We start from the raw sequence: 14,225 nt of genomic DNA on the forward strand, positions 1-14,225 counted from the left end.
TCTCTTAAAGGAGTTCTTTGCACAAGAACCAAAAAGCTCATAGATGCTAAGCAACACTGTTCATGGGACAGGAAGTGAGCACAAGGTTTCAAGGGAGACTTGGTTGAGTTTCAGTTCTGACCACAGCACCTGCTGAGACATGAATATTTAACCCTGTTGATAGTTCAGGTCTTTATTCATACAGCAGGATGGTATGTCTTCTTACAGATGATTGTGGAGATTCACTCAGAAACCAGACATCAACTGAAATGTGTGTGGGTGATAGAATTTTCTTTATAAAAACACATTCACATTCTATCTATCTATCTATCTATCTATCTATCTATCTATCTACCTACCATCTTTGGAGGTTGTGTGTGTGTGTGTGTGTGTGTGTGTGTGTGTGTGTGTGTGGTTCAGGGGACACTTTGTGGGAGTCAGTCCTCTCCTTCTACTCTGCTTGTGTTCCCAGGCTTGGTGGCAAGCATCTTTCCTCACTGAACCATCTTGCTAGCCCTAGTTGTCATCCTTTCTTACAATCATCTCCACAATATCAGGACTGATGGGGATTACATTAGATCTAGGGCTAGGACATTGGAGAGCTTAGGACATCTTCATCTATTCAAATTTTAAAAAGTGGTTTTTGCCCGTTTCTGGCCTTAGCATAGTAACATCAGAAACAGAATGATGTAGAGTATGCAGGGCAATTTTTCTTTTGTGTAAGTATGCACGCACACATGCATGCCACTGTTCCATAAAATCTAGTTTGGAGAGGGAGTCAGCAAAAGAAACTGAAACAGGGAAAGTTTCTGGACAGGAAAAAAGAATTGGCAGTTGTTTGGGGCTGCGAGGTGGAAGCATACGAGCACTGGAAAAATGTGTTTAAACCCAAGCTGTTCCTGCTTCCATTTGAACTAAGTACAAAATACCTTTTGTCAAGTGAGTTAAATGTAAAAGGTAAAGGACTGAAACTCGATGCTTACCATCCCATTTTACAGATGAAGCGACGGGAGATATTTCTTTTCACCTTGTAGAAGATGTAGCCTAATAATTGTAAACTTGGACTTAGCATGCAAGCTCTGCCACCAATCTGTTGCAGGACCTTCTCTAAGCTATGTGTTTGCTTTCTTGTCCACAGTTTCTACCTCAGAGGTTGGGCAATTCCTGTGTGATGCCAGGCCAGATTTCCTCTGTATTTCACAATGAGACCCTTAAAGCTATTCTGAAAATATAGTGAAGGCTAAGTGGATCTCTCCATGATGCTTGGTGCTGTGTTTTGAAAGTGGGCAAATGATCTGTTTAGACTGGGGAGGACTAGCTCACAGTATGCAGATAACCTCCAATGGGTCTGCAGTGGTTAGTCACTCAGCACATTGCTGCTGTGAAAGAATTACCAGGGGTTTCATCTCTGGGGTCCTGCTACCCTTAAGTCATTCTTCTTTAAAAAGTATTGGCTATAGGGCTGAGGAAATGGTTCCATGGGTAAAACAATTACTGGGTAAGCATGAGGACCTGAGTTCAGATCCTTAGCACCTGTGTGAAAACTGGGCATGGCACCAAATACCTGTGATCCCAGCACTGGGAGGTGAAGACATGTGGGTCCTACACTAATTAGTGGTTCTGGCCTAATCGAGTTCCAGGTTCAGTGAGAGACCTGATTTCAAGCAATAAGGTGGAAAGCAATAGACAAAGTTACCCAACCTTGACTTCTGGCCTCTGCACAGGTGCTTAAGCACACACAAGTTGGTGGCTATACCAGCCAGCTTGTCATCTTTGTAATTTGTGACTTGGACACATTTTAGCTGCATCTCAGGATAAGGGCAGAGAATAGATGCATATATGAAAGCTGTGCTCCATGTAGGAGTCAGGTTCTTACCTCTGACTGTCACAAAAACTTGGAAAAGGATAGCAATATTCTCATTCTAGAATACACATTCTTTATCATAGAACATGAAGCTATACAGTTTATACTCTGCTTTCCTTAGTGGATGTTTCTACACCGCTGCAGCAACTTCTTTACCAACTATGAGAACCTTGATGTCACTAGTTCTATTCTAGTTTCTTGCGCTTCTCCAGGGCTTACCATGGTACCCAGCAGACGAGCATGCACCACCTAATGAGTAACTATGACACACTCAGGAAATTTGGCTCTTAATTACCCACGTTACCAAATCTTTGTTTTTCTGATCTCTCCGCTTTTAAATTTCTGCCATGAATTTAGAAATGCTTAAAACACATAAAGTGCCATATCCATGCTCCACAGCAAGTTTAGACCACGCTGGCCCTCTGTACTGTAAGTTGTTCTGGTTGGTTCCCAGTTGATAATGCAGCTGTTATTTTTTTATAGTCATCCTAAGTACATATTTGCACAACAGGCGGTGTCAACTCATCTTGGTGTTATTTGCCTGATACTTTCAATTACCAAGCTCCATTACCCAAGTCATTATTTGTGGTTAAGAGGGAGTGGTTCTGAGAGCGGCAACAAGAAGTTTCTTAAAACAAGGATCAAATTGACTCTTTTAAGATGTCTTTAAATGTATCTTAGTTTAACTGCCTAGGTGCAAAGAACAGCCCTGACTTATTTGTTTCCACTAGTGTACTATTTAGAAAAATGATGTCTGTATTTTTTTAGGTATGGGGTATTTATTTGCTAGATTTTGTTACATTGTTGCTATTTTCTGTATTCTGCCTCTGGAACCCATTCTGTAAACCAGATTGGCCTCAAACTCACAGAGATTAGCCTGCCTCTGCCTCCCAAATGCTGGGATTAAATGTGTTCACTACCACTGCCCAGTTTGCCTCTCCATTCTGATTTATCAGTGAGTATAATTCAGGAAGGGAAAGCTGACTAGATGTGAGACTTCTAGCTACAGATTTTATCATAAGAGGAGGAACCCAGAGCTCAGCTGCAGGAACTCTGGGATTGAGCTTTATTGTTCTGAAATCCCTAGAGTTCCTGTCCATGTCACACACCCATGGCTTTCAGAAAAGCTAACCAAATTTCTGTATCTTTACCTCATATTCAAAAAGAAAAAATAAGGCCGGGCGGTGGTGGCACACACCTTTAATCCCAGCACTTGGGAGGCAGAGGCAGGCGGATCTCTGTGAGTTCGAGGCCAGCCTGCTCTACAGAGCGAGTTCCAGGACAGGGTCCAAAACAATACAGAGAAACCCTGTCTCGAAAAAACAAAAAAACAAACCCCCCCAAAAAAACAAAAAAACAACAAAAAACAAAAAACAACAACAACAAAAACCAACTAACTAACCAACCAACAAACAAACAAACAAAAAACAGTCCACCCAGTAAGAACTAAGATCTCTAAGTAGAGTCTAGGTCTAGTTTCTAATTCCATTTTTACATTGAAGGAAATACTTCATAGCTTAAACATAAAAAGACCCAAATCACTAAGAGTCTTTTCAATAAGACAATTTACAAGTTACAATTTTTAAAAAATTTACCAAAATTGTTATGATCTTACCCATGTGCAAGACACTGACTTTTCAGCCCAGTAGGTCTTGAATTTTAGCATGGTAGAAAGTACATGGGGATATTGCATAAAAATAGGTTCTTTGGAAAACCATCATTCAGGACCACACAGTTGGTATGTCTGGGTGGGCCTAATATTTTTTAATGTTATTTAAAGAAGCACCCTGGTAATTGTTTTACCAATTCTTTCCACATAAGACCTTCTTTGCTGCCTTTTGTTTTTAAGTGACACACATATGTCCCAAACCACACAGATGATGAGGAGATAAGGAAAAAGGTGATAATTTATGAAAAGAGGTTGGGGATGTAACCCAGTGGTAGAACACTTGCCAAGCAAGAACAAAGTAATGGGTTCTATTCTCAGCTCAAAAATAAAACAAATGAACAAGTGGAATACCATCACAATAGGTATTTCAAAGAAGTGTATTTGCTAAGAAAAGTAAAGGGAGGTAAAAATAAAAAGAGTGCATGTTTATTGAATGAAGAAATTACAAAACATATACCATTGTTCTTTTTAACCCATTAACAATGCTTGGTTCTGCTTGAATGGCCTTCCTCCTTTATGTTGCATTCATAAAGCATTGGCAGTTTTTCTGTAGTCAGTGCAAACGCTTTAAGGACTAAGTCACCTGGTGAGGCTAGAAAAGCTTGTGGTCTGTATTTTGATCTTGGTTCGTAGTGATAAACTGCCTTTGTAAAATGCCCTTATAAAGACATATTTTTTTTCTTCTACCAACAAAACTCATTGTTTTTCCTGTGAGTACTGATTTGTGCCCACTGGGCTTGCCCACAATAACTTAAAGAGCAATGCAGTGTTGGTGGCTATGTAAGCATGTCACACTTAGGCAATCCTAGCGCTGATTTACAGTTCAGCTGCACAGCTTGGCAGAGGTAAACCACAGGCCTACACTGTACAACATCAGTTCCTTTTGTCCGGAGAAAGCCCAGCAATTCAGCTAGACTAGCCAGCCAGTGAGCCTTTGGGATTTGCTTGTCTTTCTCCCACACCCAGCACTGGGAGTACAGGTATGAACCACTGTGGTAGTTTTCACCTGGGTTCTAGGACCTGAATTCATGTCTCAGTGCTCTTGGCAATACTACTCACCAACCCGTTCCACAACTTTCACTTCTAACGTGGCGGTAGAGTTCTTTTGATAACCCCCCTAACAAGCATGCAGCTTGGACTGGACACACTTTTTGTTGTTTTGTTTTTTTGAGACAGGGTTTCTCTGTATGTAGCCCTGGCTGTCCTGGAACTATCTCTGTAGACCAGGCTGGCCTCGTGCTCACAGAGATCCTCCTGTCTCTGCCTCCTGAGTGCTGGGATTAAAGACCTGGCCACCACCACCCAGCAGACTGAACACCTTATATTTTTGAAGCAAATTATTCCATTGTTTTAAAAAAGATTTGTCTTGGACTTAACTAAAATTGACCACTTTTTGATTTCTACCCAATAGCATTATTCTTTTGGAAAGAGAAAAGAAAAAAATATCTGTTAAATTAGTACCATGTCATAATTGCTGTTCTCAATTTCCTTCCTTCTTCTTTATTGGCTTGAAAATATTAAACTAGTTTTTTTCCTAAGCAGCAGAGTGGAGTGTTAGAGTACATTAACAGTTATCAAAAAGTGGCCTGCGCAGTAGGAATCCACAAAGGCCTTTGTCTTCGATTTCAAAACTACTTTCATATTAATGTGTAGTTATGTTTTCTATACTGAAAGTTGTGTGGAGGTAGTACCCCAATGTAAGCCTGATGAAGTTACGTCTTTTACCAGATGTGATCTTAGGTGCCTTGGAGAAACAATACAGAATGCATTTGTCATCATTCAGGATTAAAAAACAAAACAAAAACAGGACAAAATTGTTTAATTTTATAATGATTTTATTATTTCCTCTGGTATTTCTTTAATACTCTGAAATTAGAAGTGTGCACGGAACTTACATGCATACCAGTGTGATGGGCAGCATGAGGAAAGTCATGTATGTGTGTGAGCATGACTTGGTGGAGTATATAGTCTTCACTTGAAAGTAAGATAATAAGACATACAACAGGCTATTTTGACCTGGCCTTTGGCAGACACATCTTCAAAAAGGAGCAATGAGCTTCATTTTAAAAATGCAAATTAAAAAAGAAGGAAAAAAGAAAGTAAGAAAGAAAGATGGAAAGAAAGGCAACCAACACTGTTCTTTGTTAGTAAATTTTAGTCATTCAGGAGAAAATTAATAGTTTGGAAAACTTGTATCTATTACAATGAACTTGATGGCTTACCAATAAGTTTAAAAAGATTCCTGGTAGGATTGGTAGAAATATTAGAAAATGTAATTTAAAAACTATTATAAAGTAAAACATGTCAGTGTTTCAGAGGTCTGTATAACTCAGTGAACCAGTACTTTTCAATGAATTAATGAATAATGTTACAGTTATGTATGCCCAAAAGACTCAGGTAAGGACCAGAGGATACAAAAAGTATATTGATGTTAAAGCTTTAGATTCCACCTTGCCCTTGACCAGTGAAAAACTGTTACTTGTCAGTTTTTTATATATATCAAAGAAAAAAAAGTCACAATTATCTGGAAAGACGACAAAATATTCCACCTCTTTCCAAGTATTTATCTTTGTAAAAATGGATACTTTTCACTGTTGTCACCAAACCAGCTGTCAACAGATTGATTTTAGTGGCACCCAGGAGAAAGTAGCTGTCTTTTAGGGAAGAAAACTTAAGAAATTTACAAAAATGAGAAACTGCATTTCATTAACTATCATATTGTTGTTCAGTAGATTTATTGTTGCAATTTTAAATAAAGTGCTTTAAAAACTAACTGAGTTTTAATTTCTAGCATAATGAATACTCCTAAATATAGCACCAGTCTTATGGGACTTAAGTAAAATTTAGGGACTATGAGGGAGTCCTGACATCCAGGGGATTGACTATAAGACCATCTGTCATCTGGTCCTGTGCTGTTCTGCTATCTCCTCTGATTGCTTCTCTAACATCCTGCTTGAGGTGAGATAGGTGAAATACTATTGACCATGTAGACTGAGCAGCACAGAAGCATGAGTAGCTAATTGATCTGGCTTTATTAATGACTATCTTTGGATCTGCTTAAGAGTATTTTACTAAAGAAGACTCTTCTAGGGAAGGGTGCTGCACTAGCACAACACAAGGTGTGCAACTCTTTAGAAACAGCTGCTGAAGTTGACTTCTTGCTTCCACACATGTGTGCACAAGTACATGTGTACCTATACACATGTGAACACCCCCAATACCACTTGGGTGTTAGCGTTGGTATCAATTCTTTTGAAAGTAAAAATTCAGTGTATTTGTATAGCTAAATTCCCCAGTACTTTGTATGACCATGTATGACCATTAAAAACCATTAAATACATAAAGTTAAGCCTTTTGGAGTTCAGGAAAGATGAGTTCAGCCTCAAAAAACTATGAAGAAAAAAGGTTTCTTTTTTTGTTTGTTTAGTTTTAGATCCATGTAGTTGAAGTATATGTGTAGGAGAATAGTAAAGGTTTTAATGTAAATTCATATTTCTAGGAAATACATTAGATTTATACACAGAATATTACAGATTTTTAATATTTTAGTTTTTATTTTGAAATGTAAAAGATTAGCACCGATGAAAGAAATGTTTTGAAGGCAACTGGTTTAACTCAGCAGTTCACTACATATAACATTGTAAAATCAGTGGATCTACAAATTCTTCATTAATTCTTTAATGTTCAATGTTATGATTTAATGTAAAGGTGAACAAAATTTTGTTTACAGGTATTTTTTTAAAAACGCACTTGACTGTCAGGATTGAAAGGTCATTTAATCTAACTGCCTAGCTGATGTTTGAACCTTCTTGCTAAATCAAACAATAAGGAAAAAAATAAAGGAGTGTTAAAAAAGAAATGGGTGTGGAATAGAGACAGAACTTTATGTAGGATTAAAAAATTTAGCTTGAAAGCTTTTAAAATCTAATTATATGGGGAGTGTCCTGTGTTTTTATTTGCTGTTTACCTTTGATCTGTCAGCTATTTTTGGCGGAATGGAACAGGCTTTTTTGAGTGTTCATGGTTCTTTATTTGATGTTCAGATATTGGTCTAAAGTTCCTGTTAATTCTGAGTTTCTTTTCCTTCTAAAACCCCCTAATAGTAACACTTGGCTTTTGTTCCTAGGCTAATAGCAAGTTACCAGATACCTGAATTCTTTTGAATGTGTAAACAACAAACTGGATTTTAGAAGTAGTTTTTCATTTGTTAAATATGTTACATATAAAACTCACCAAATAACACCAATCTGTAATATAACAGTAACAGTAAACATGAATTTGGTGCTCATTACATAAGAATTTCTGTGAAATTGTACTTTATGAAATTTGAATATATACATATATTTGATTTTCACATATGTACATATAGGTATTTGGTTTTCTATAAATTTGTTTTTAGTATACAAATTGTTTTTATTCAAAAAATATATGGTGGCAAAATTATGTCAGTGAATGAATATAAGATTTACATTCTAATTTTAAACAAAGTAATGTTTCTATGTCATAATTAACTTTTCCAACTAATAGGTTCTTTTTGATTTTTCACTCTTATAAAAAATGTTACAGTGAACGTATATATTACATGGGCTGTATCTTCTCATGTGTCTGTGATTGGTTCTTTTAGGATAGTTGTTAGACAATTTAAAGGATACAGACATTTACTACTTTGATACACCTAAATTTCTGTTCAGAAAGCTACCCCAATTTATAGTCTAATTCATAATACATGAATGTTCTTATTTATCTACTCCCTCCCCAGAACTATTTGATCCAGTTTATAAAACATTTTGCTAGTATTATAGGTAAATGTCTTGCTTATATCTCTATGGTTAGAAGATTAATACTTTATGTTATAACATTTTTTGTTGGATATTAGTATTTCTTCACTTTACCCTTTCCTTCAGATTTTTCTATATTGAAGTGTACTAATAAATTTTAAAATTTAACTAGAGTGTGTGAAGAGTTGACAAATATAAGTTAGGGAGTAGACTACCACTGTGTTAAATGTAAAAGTCTCTGATAGAAGTTTTTGAAGGGGAAGATTTTTTAAAAAATTCATTTCTGTGTTTTTATGCTTCGGTGTGGTCCCTGACCCATCGTGACTGTTTGCTAAGGGAATGAATATGCAGAGGTTTGGATAGTCATTGGGTACTAGGTGTTCTGGGGATTCCTTTGACTAAACAGATTGTGGTTTTCCAGAGCAGATGGTGATTTTCTTGGGCGTTTCCTCTAGATCGTCTCACTTCTGTGCTGCTGGCAGAACCAAAGTAGCCACTTGCACTTTTGGAAATGTCTTCTTTAGCCTAATCTCTCTAGGTCTTAAAGGGATAGCTTATAGAAGGTGTGGTTGTGTCTTTATGTCTGCTTTCTATGTTTGAGGAAGATGCAGCAATGTTTTTGTTGTTGTTTATGACAACGAGCCATGTGATGTTAGGAATATAGACTCTCTTCAGTTGTTTGCTCTGGAATTTACCAATAACATAAGTCAATCCACAGTCTGACTGGCAGATGCCTCTACCTATACGTAGCAAGATTTGACAGATGGAATATAAAGAATTTCTTTTAGTGTATTTTAGAATATGCTTTTGCCTAAAATGTCTGGAATCTGTTTTTTTCCAAGTTTTAATATGTTTCAGAGTTAGAGATCTTAACTCCTAAATGATTGAAAAAACTTAATCCTTATTAGCTGCAATATTATCTAGTTGCTGTTTTTTCTAGTTGCCTCCCCATTGTTTATATGAAAGTGAATTTGCTTCTCTCATAATTACAATTCATGCCTTAAAAAATAGCCCCCAAGAGCTCTTGAACCCTAGACTGATGGCTAAGAGACCAACAGGGGACTGATCCAGACTCCATGAATGTAGTGTCAGTGAGGAGGCCCCAGAAATCTCTGGGGCCTTGGGTAGTAGATTAGTGTTCACCATGGCATACAAATGAACTTTGGGAGCTCATTCCACATGGAGGGATGCTCTCTCAGCCTGGACACATGGGGAAGGGTCTAGGTCCTACCCTGGATGAAATGACAGACTCTGGAGATCCCCCCCAAGGAGGGCCTCACCCTCCCTGGGGAATGATGTGGGGATTGGGCTGGGGGTGGGGGAGTGGGGATGGGTCTGGTGGAGGGACAAGTGGGCAGAGCTGGGATTGACATTTGAAGCATGCATGTTTCTAATTTAAATAAAAAAGTAGATGAAAAAAATAGCCCCCAAAGAAACAAGTTATGATATTTAAAAAAAAACTGCATAGGGTTTTATGTTTGTTTGTTTGTTTGTTTATTTCTAGCATTTTGCTGCAGATTCTTTCTTAAGAAACATAATTTTTCCCCTGAGAACTGATTGAACCCAGGGCCTCAGATATGCTAAGCAAATGCTCTTTCACTGAGCTGTAAATCAAGCCCCCTCTTTAGTGTCCATGCTGAGGCAGGGCTCATTTGAACTTACTCTGTAGGCTAGACTGCCTGTGAGGTTACAGTCCTCCTGCCTCAGTTGTCCTAGTAGCTGGGATCCACTAGAGTTGAATCTAAGAAATATCTTCATAAAGAAGTAAGGGTATAAAATAAGAAAACAAGTCCCCACTCCCAAAAAGAGCCAAATTCTCTGTTGCTTTGGCATAATTCATGTTGAGTGGTCTAGGTAGTATTCCAGGTAACATTGAGCTCCTAGATCCTAAAAATGTCTGATGTCTCAAAGGATAAAATACCAAGGATGAGTGATAATGCTGTCTCCCTGGACAGACTTGCATATGTCTTCCCTCCCTGAAAGTCACATTACATGGTTGCTGAACACTGGTGAGCAGAGTAGGATGGCCTGAGGCACAACTTTATTTATTTTTTTTACAGTGAGCATAACTTTTTATTTTTTGAAGTACTAAAATTAATCTGTTTTTTATTTAATTTTTTTCATTTTACATACCAGCCCCAGTTCCCCCTCCCTCCCTGTCTGATGTCCCCCTCACACTCCACACATCCCAACCCCTATCTACTTTTCATAGGGTAAGGCCTTCCTTGGGGAGTCAACAAAGTTTGGCATACAAAGTTGAGGCAGGACCAAGCCCCTCCCCTCTGTATCAAGACTGAGCAAGGTATCCCACCATAGGATATGGTTTCAAAAAAGCCAGTTCATGAACCTGGTCCCACTGTCAGCCTCCCCCTCCCGAACAGATCAAACCGCATAACTGTTACCCACATTCAGAGGGCCTAGTTAGGTTCCATGCAGGTTCCCCAACTGTCAGTCCAGAGTCTGTGAGCTCCCACTAGATTGGGTCAGCTGTCTCTGTAGTCATCCCCATCATGTTCTTAATCCCTCCCTTGCTCATATGATTCCCTGCCTCCTTGACCTGAACTCCAGGAGCTCAGCCCAGTGAGGCAAACTGCTCTAATCCATGGTTCTCAACCTTCCTAACACTGTATCCCTTTAATACCGTTCCCCATGTTGTGGTGACCCCCAGTCATACAATCATTTTTGTTGTTACTTCATAATTGTAATGTTGTTACTGTTATGAATCATCTTGCGAATCTCTGACATGAAGGATATCTGGTATCTGAACCCCAAGTTGAGAAATGCTGCTCTAACCAAACCCTCCTCTGTTCAAATGCAAGGCCTCCACCATCCATCATCAAAGTGTACTTTAGGTACTGTGGAAGATCAGAATTAGATATTTACCTTGTTTTGCCACTCCTTTTCAGATGCTCACCCTCAATCTATGATGATCATTTGTGATAATTATGGTGGTTCCTTCAACAATGTTGATCACATTTTTTTGTTGTTTCTTGGAATGAATTTTATTTATACCTAGTTAGTTCTAACTTGTGTGTTTGCCATCTATATTTTTAAAGTTTCAGAATGAGTCAAACTCATCCATAGAGTCCAGGAAAGTTTCTGAGCTAAATTAGTCACTCCAGTTCCATTATTACTTTCATTTGATCACTACTCGTCAGCGTCCTCGCATTCTGGAAGGAATACAGCTTCTGTAACAAAGTTCCTTTGTTTTCATGGGACCAAAATGTGCTTTATTTAGGCCAAACAATAAAAACAAACGACCTAACTACTTTCTAATGCATGGTGGCTCTAGAGGGAGGAAACTGTAGATATTTAGAGGCATAAGTGACTCATTGTGCTAGCGTAGTTTTTATAAAGCCAGCTCTGCATGTTTGAACTACATCTGCTACTTCAGGGTATAAAGTGTGTTGGGTAGAACTGTGACCCATTCAGGATGCACTATGTACAGCCTCAGAGCCAGAAGTTCACCCCTTAGGTCGAGCAAAAATCTGCCTCTTTTCTCATTAATTCTACCTATATAGCATTTCTGTTTAACATGCTCAGGCTAGTCCCAAAGAAGTGAATTCCTTTTAGCTTTTAGGATAAGTGAAGTCTAGTTTTCAAATGTAGCTCGTAAGTTTCATTTCCCCCCTTTGAAAAACATCTCCTTCAGTTTTCATTCCTAAACACCTCTGTTATTGCTGATGTTTTTTTAGAAAAAGCCATCATGGATAGAAATGTTGTATATTTAGATGTAAAACAATGAAATAATTGTTGCTTTTGGCACGGTAATCTTGTCAAAGTTCTTACAGAAGGTGAGGACGCTGACTCTGAAAATATTGCTACTCATTGCCAGAATGTGTTTCTTCAACAAAGCATATAAACACACTTATTCTTTTTCATTTCATTTTGTATCCAATTTTAGGTCACTTTCATGAATTCAAAGGTGATTTACCAGTGACTTCTGGGTGCTGGGGTGATCCTCGTGTGTAATTGTGAGTATTGATCCAGTCATTACTTTTCTCATTGTACAAAGGAAAAGTCACAGTTTACAAACAAATCAACCCATATGTAAATTCTGATTGTTTTAAAAACAATTGTTTAGTAAAAGTTATTAGTTTTTCATAGTAATTATTTTGGGATCACAGCATAGAAGAAAATACCAGCTGCTGTAAAAGCCTGTTTCTTGTGAGGTCCTGTGCAGTAACACATTGCAGCTCTATCACTGCAAGTCTAAACAATAAACCGATTTTGGGAAATAGGACCACACTGTAGGAAGGGGTTACCTTTAAGATTCTCCTGTACATGTAGATGAATGATTTACCCTGATGGCATTGTATGTCTTCTGGTTATCGGGACCTGAAAAGTGTCATGTGCCTGTGCTCAGAGAAGCGTGAATTAAGATAGGTCCCAAAGAGCAGTTCATGCAGGGAGATGGTGTACTATGGGCACCAACTCATTTAGTGAATTTATAGTGTACATCAAAATGGTGGCATTCTCCTCTTTCTCCCATCCCCCAAATATCTTTATACTTTTAAACCATATTTTGGAGAAGAAAGAACTTTTTCTCAAGAAAGAAGGTAAATTTTAAGAATAAAATTGAATACTACCAAAGATTAATTAAAATGCTTTAATTGTTATACAGAAGTAGCCATCCTTGAGAAAATGTTAGTTTACAGCATGGCCAGCGATTCAAGCTTTGGTAAGGCTCTCTTGTGCTGTAGGATTATGAGAAGAGATACGACAGAAGGCCGTGACTGATTTGCTGTTTCTTTCGGTTGCTGTGGAGCTAGTCACCACTTTCACTGAATGACAGCTTCAGGGGTAGAGATCCTCACCTACTTAGGTTAACAAACAGGGGCAATGAATGGGGTCAGCCATGGAGACTTTGTGAACCATATTCCCTGAAACTTGGTATTCACTGCATGATTGAAGGCGGAAAGTTAGACCTCACCACTACGTACAAGTCTGGGAGATAAGGAAGGTGGGATATTATTTGCACATCCATAATGAATAGGCCACACCAAGGGCGTGTGAGGACTGATTGGAATCTATCTGCTCACATCTGCCACTCAGAGGAGGAAAACACTGTGAAGAAGATTTATTGTGGCTTCTGACACCATGTCATATTTTAGAATTCCCCCTTTCTCTCTCCCTTGTTAAGGAATAAAATGACATTTTTTTCCAAAATAAGCATTGGGCAAAATGATCTTGTTCTGCATGCAATATGTGACTTTTAATCTGTAATTTTAACAAAAATTATATACTAATTTCTATCAAATTTTATCAGGATAATGAATGATTAAATAAAGCAAACAACAAAATCCAAAGATGGTTCAGTAGATACTTAGCTTTTCTAATATATTCAAACCACTCCAGCAATTTGAAATGAATTCCCACATATAGAAAGTCTTTCCCTAAGACCACCAAGCATTTTATTGTCTGATACAAACCCGCACATGCACAGAGAGAGAGAGAGAGAGAGAGAGAGAGGGAGGGAGGGAGGGAGGGAGGGAGGGAGGGTGAGAGAGAGAGAAGAGAATATTGATTAGCCAGAGACTTGAGGCAGGAATAATAGCTTAGGTTGGTATAACACCTGATTTTACAGACGTTAAAGTGACTGAATTTTATGAGAGCCCTGAATGAATAGGCGTTGCCTTGATGTGGCAGCAGAGCAGGACTCCCACCTGAACTCAGGGTGTGTAAACCAGTGTTCTCCCTGCAGCATCGGGCTGTCTTCAGAGAGACAATTTTTATTTTCTTTTCGTGTGTTTGTCATTCTCTCTGACCTCACTCCTTGTGTATGTTCGGGTCAGGGGAACAGTGACCCACCTCCCTCTCCCCACTCATTTCTCCACCTTTCTAGAGTTTTGGGGCCTTCTTGGCATTTTCACTTCTGCTGCAATTTACTACATGTCATACTTGAGCTAGAGTTTTTGAATTATATAGATTTTTG

General features: G+C 38.3%; 1 protein-coding gene across 6 annotated transcripts in view; it reads left to right on the top strand.

Annotated features, from left to right (window-relative positions):
- Sox6 (SRY-box transcription factor 6) overlaps positions 1 to 14,225 on the top strand; it is a 540,675-nt gene that overhangs the window by 93,037 nt on the left and 433,413 nt on the right. For all 6 annotated transcript variants that reach the window (XM_040755979.1, XM_040755976.1, XM_040755989.1 and 3 more), the window contains one exon: positions 12,195 to 12,264. The gene's annotated coding sequence lies outside the window, so the exon portion shown is untranslated. The remainder of the gene's footprint in view (positions 1 to 12,194; positions 12,265 to 14,225) is intronic.

Source organism: Mesocricetus auratus, unplaced genomic scaffold (genome assembly GCF_017639785.1).
Source record: "Mesocricetus auratus isolate SY011 unplaced genomic scaffold, BCM_Maur_2.0 Super-Scaffold_4256, whole genome shotgun sequence".
In the NCBI taxonomy this organism is placed as follows: domain Eukaryota; kingdom Metazoa; phylum Chordata; class Mammalia; order Rodentia; family Cricetidae; genus Mesocricetus; species Mesocricetus auratus.